Below are 4,929 nucleotides of genomic sequence, written 5' to 3' on the forward strand. Positions count from 1 at the left end.
TTTAATTTAATAATAAGGGTCAAAACATTAGTGTATGAATTATATGGAAAATATACTGTTGGTTCAAAAATCATCATTGCTGAAAGTGAGATGAAAATATCTTGTCATATCAAATAAAAAATCTGTAAACTGTTATTTGTCCCTCATCATTACACAACACTCCAGTCTCAAATTCCACATTCATTGTTGAGATCGCCCAACTCATATTCATTCATACCCTAACAGTCACTTAACTTCACTTATTTTTCCTCTCGCTCTCGTTCATACTCTCACCAAAAGCCATTATCCTGAAACCCTGACTCATACCCTATCAAGAAGCGAATTCTGAGGTGAAACTTCTCAACCATGGGCGTCATAGTGAGAATAGAACCAAATGGTAGAAAATTTATGGAAGGATATCCGCAGGTGAAAGAAATGTTGCAGAAAGCATAGTGGCTAGATTTCGTGGAAAATTTTGATGGTTTTAACAAGGAAGTAACCAAATCATTTGCCAGAGCTTTTGATGGCGTAGAGGTTGAAATTGGAGACATTAAGTTTGCAGTGACAGAATCTCTTATTGTTGAAGCCACCAAACTGTCAAGAATCAGAGAAAGATGGTTTAAGAATGGGCGCATTGAAGGAGAAGAATGGAATACTTTCTTGAAAAACTCAGGTATGGATACCCACTATTTTTAAGAAAGGAATTCTCAGTGCAGCACTTAAAGGAAAATGGAGAAATTTGTTGCTACTAATTTAGAAAATTTTCACTTGTGAAGGAAGATTTGGTTGTATGTTCTTTTATCACATTCATTTGATGATGCATTTTCTCGAAGAGAATGAAATCAATCTTCCTTATTTTATGTTAAATAGATTAAGGAAAATGTCTCGGAATGTTCAAAAAATGAGCCAATTCATAGAAAACACCATGTATCACCACAACCTTATAAAAGTACTCATTGAATTTCATCTTGAAAGCCTAGGAGATAATTGGGATAACCTCCTAGTTAGAAATCATTTTGAGGAAGATCAAGAGCCACTTAGCAGCAACAAAGAAAAAAGAGGAAGGAAGAGAATATCTAAGAATCCAAATGAAAAATTACCTCAACAACAACTATAAAAACAGTCAGAAGATGAGACTCCTATTGCATAAGTTTTAGGAAGCATTAAAAGGCAATCTGTTAGAAGAAAGAAATCTTGCAAAAAGGAACAAAGCACATCCAAGAAAACAGAGGAAGCTAAAACAAAGAAGAAAATAGCTAAAACTAAAACCCCACTTCCATCAAATGTAAGAAGAAGCGCCATGCTTAATCAAAAACCATCTCAACAGCCTACATATGTTGTTAATTTGGAGGAAGAAGGGAAAATGAAAGTTCCATCACCTACTGTCATCTCACCTATTCATAGCCCAGGCTGAAAAACACCAAAAAAAGATCCAGTACAGCAAGAAATATACGATTACATTGAATCTCTGGATAAGAAGGCCACAGGAACAACATCATTTTCAAATCAAGAAAAAGAAACTCAATCTAGTAGCCCACAAGAACCTCCATTCATAAATATTTTGAAACGGGAAATATTTGAGCTGGAGACGCTAAATAGACACATACAGCAGGAGCATGAGGCCTTAAAGATACAGAATGAGATGCACATATTCTTTTGCATTTGAGCTTGTGGTATAAGAAAAACAAACAGTTAAAGCAAAAGAATAAGGTTCTTAGAGGAAAGGTGATAAATCTGAAGTATAAAATCTTGATGAAAAGGCCAAGAATGGCAGTGGCTAAAAAGAGGGTGAAGAAGATAAACCTAGATGTACTAGCTCAAGTCTCAGAAGAAATGCAGTAGTCCAATTCTAAATTTTTGCATGAGGACATGCAATGGCCTCCATGTGGGGGAATGTAGAGCCTCATGAATGCTTCATTTTGACACTCTCCCTTACCATTTTTCCTCTCTTTGACCATCATCATCAACTCAAAAGGCATCAAACTACAAGGTTTTTGGCATGGTAAGGTATTTAATTGTCTTATCTTTCATATTTAATAATGTTCCTTATTATTGAATTAATGTTTGTATTAGCTACCGAATTCATGCAATTCTGCAGCTAATCTATGTTTATGTAGCCAACTCCAAGGTTTACCACGATTCGAGGTGCCAACTAAGAAGAAAAAGATATGAACAGGTGGAGATTGATCCCTTCATAAATCCCCTCCTATCCCTCTGAAACAGATCATCAAAGGATTTTTTGATTGTGTGGTCAAAGGGTGAAAGTCAACGTGTTGCTGAATAGGTGAGTGAGAGTCCGAAAATCTTATGCTTCATGATTTGTTTTGCCAAATAGCAAATCGTGAGAAAATAATATTTTGATACCTGTTAGAAGCTAAGTTTAGAATTTTTTTAGCTAATGGTAGGTGTAAAAGTCTCGAACAGTTATTTGACACGGGCTTTTATAAATATCGTGTAGCAAAACATGAACAGAGGTTGAATTTGATGTATGCGAGAGTGATGTTTTAAAAACTTTGTTTCCTGTTAATGAAGAATGAAGCTTGATTCATAGTTAACTGTGTGATTAGAGTTTCGTGACCGCCTATTTGTGGAGGGCCCCTGCAAACAATGAAGGTTCTGCATTTCTATATTTCCTTTTTATCATTTATTTCAGTTATTTATATGCTCTATAATCGTTTTGCAACATTAATTTTAATTAAATAGCAATAGCAATATTTCACTAATGATGATAATTGTAGCATAGACACCTTTCATAGATTTATTTACAGCTTTGATTTTGAAATCATTTCATAGATTTCTTTACAATTTCATTTCAGAGTGTTTCATTTCAGAACATGAGTAATTTCCTTACAGTTTTGTTTCAGAGTATTTCATTTTAAAGCATGAGTGATTCCTTTGTAGTTTTGTTTAGATATTTCATTTCAAAAGCATTTTATTTCAAAGCATGAGTGATTCGAATTGGATCCAAGAAGAGTTATCAAAGAACCATGATTGTATCAGGTCGGGACAGGCTTCAAAGAATTAAGAGCAGCAATCAGAAACACCTCTAAATAGTGGCAATTAGTAGCCAGCGTGGAACGACGAGGACCTCGGTAAAAGTGTGCTGACCGAGGCCCATGGAGACTGCGCAGGAGGCGAAACTAACCCCTGGGAAGCCCGAATTAGGAAAAGGAGGAAGTTTTTGATGCACGATTAAATCGCGCATCGCTGGGAAAATCCCCTTGAGAAGGAGAGGCCCCGAGCGCTCGGTCGCATGAGAGCCGGGAAAACCGTGGGGAAAAAGGCTAAAGGCAAAGGTAGGACCCGCGCTCCAAAAACCGGTGGTATTTATCGGGGGCACCCTTGGGCGGTAAGCAGATTTGGCAAAAATGGAGCGATTCCACTTAGCACCCGACGCGTGGCAAGTGGAGGAGAGAGAAAACTGCCGCTCATCACGCGCTAACGGTCGAGCAAGTCAACCACGCGAAATGAACGAATGGCGTTGGATCTGGAGGATTCAGATCTAACGGCTGAGATCGTGCCCGATGGGAAAGCCAGAATCGACAGGGGATTAAGTCGCGATCTATATGAATTTGATGTCTGATTTGACCGCTAAGGTGGCAAATGACTCATTCCACGACTTAACTGAAAAAACCGAATCGACGAAGCAAGCTAGCGCAGTCATAGGAGGACAAGTGGCTACTCCCTGTGAGCCTGATGATGATGCTGAGACAGGGAACTCCAAGCGAAGCTATAGCAGGCGATCCGACGGAAGTGGAAGAGGAATCGAACAGCCATGAGCTCGAATGGCTTTAAAGCCATGAACAGACAAAGCAGAAGACAAGGAAGATAGAAGAGGAAGAAAGAGAAGAAAGGAAATAAGACAGAGAAAATGAAGGAAAGACAGTGAAGCAAAAAGCAGGAAGAAGACAGAGGGCCGAGCTGACCAAAGGAAGCATCGAGCACCAGAGAGCTTGAGAGATTCAAGCCATCCCTGATAGGATCTGTCAAGACTAAGCACCACGCTGGGCTCCTTCCATTAAAGACCAAAGAGGTCAAAGAAACTAGTGAGGGAAAGAATTTGTGCATTTTAGTGGCTTGGGGCATCCAAGAACCACCCTGCCAAGCAAATTCTGTTTCAAGAGACTCACATTGAGCTCCTTCATTGTAATTCTCTGCTTCAAGACACAATAAAAGAAGGCCACCACTGAGCGTTGGACCGGAGATGTAGCCCTGGAGGATAAGGTGAACTCCTTATTAATTTCTTATGTTCATGTATTTTCTTACTGTATTTCTCTATTGTTTTCCATTTCAAGTGTCTGTGTATTTGCAATATGATCGATCCATTGCCTAAATAACATAGACACACACCAGCACATGAGTCTGTAATACCTTCAAATAATAATTCTTAACTGAGAACACTCATAGGATGATTTTCAGATCAATGAGTGATTGATAATGAGAAGATGTATGGTTTTCATTTTAACTAGAGGTCAATTTCATTTTAGTTTTTATGCAAAGGATTGTTAGAACATTAGATGAATAATTCTACTTTTAGAGATTAAATTTGTGTTGCAATAGATTAGTTAAGTTTTTCTTAATTCAATAAGACAGTGTAAATTTTCTATAGTTTCATTTTACAAGTGTAAAGAACAATTTGTTTTTTATTTCATTAGAAAGGAGTGAATAGGAATGTAATTGAGATTGAATAATATAATTTCATTTTGTTTAATTAATTTCACTTTGTTTAAAAAAATAGGAACACAAAACATCCTTCGAACTAATTTTCAATAACTCAATCATACACAATAATAATCTGAAGGCTTCTAGCATATACAATGCACTTGCACTTCACAAGTTTACCAACTTCGGTCGATAATTTATGTAACAATTTAAGATAATTAAATTGACAAACAATTAACTTAAGTTGATCCTCATCTTCTTCTAGAAGATTCACACCTGATTTAATTA

This window comes from Pinus tabuliformis, chromosome 2_2, assembly GCF_031772625.1.
Source record: "Pinus tabuliformis cultivar Carrire ecotype Pingquan chromosome 2_2, CPIR1, whole genome shotgun sequence".
Classification (NCBI taxonomy): Eukaryota; Viridiplantae; Streptophyta; class Pinopsida; order Pinales; family Pinaceae; genus Pinus; species Pinus tabuliformis.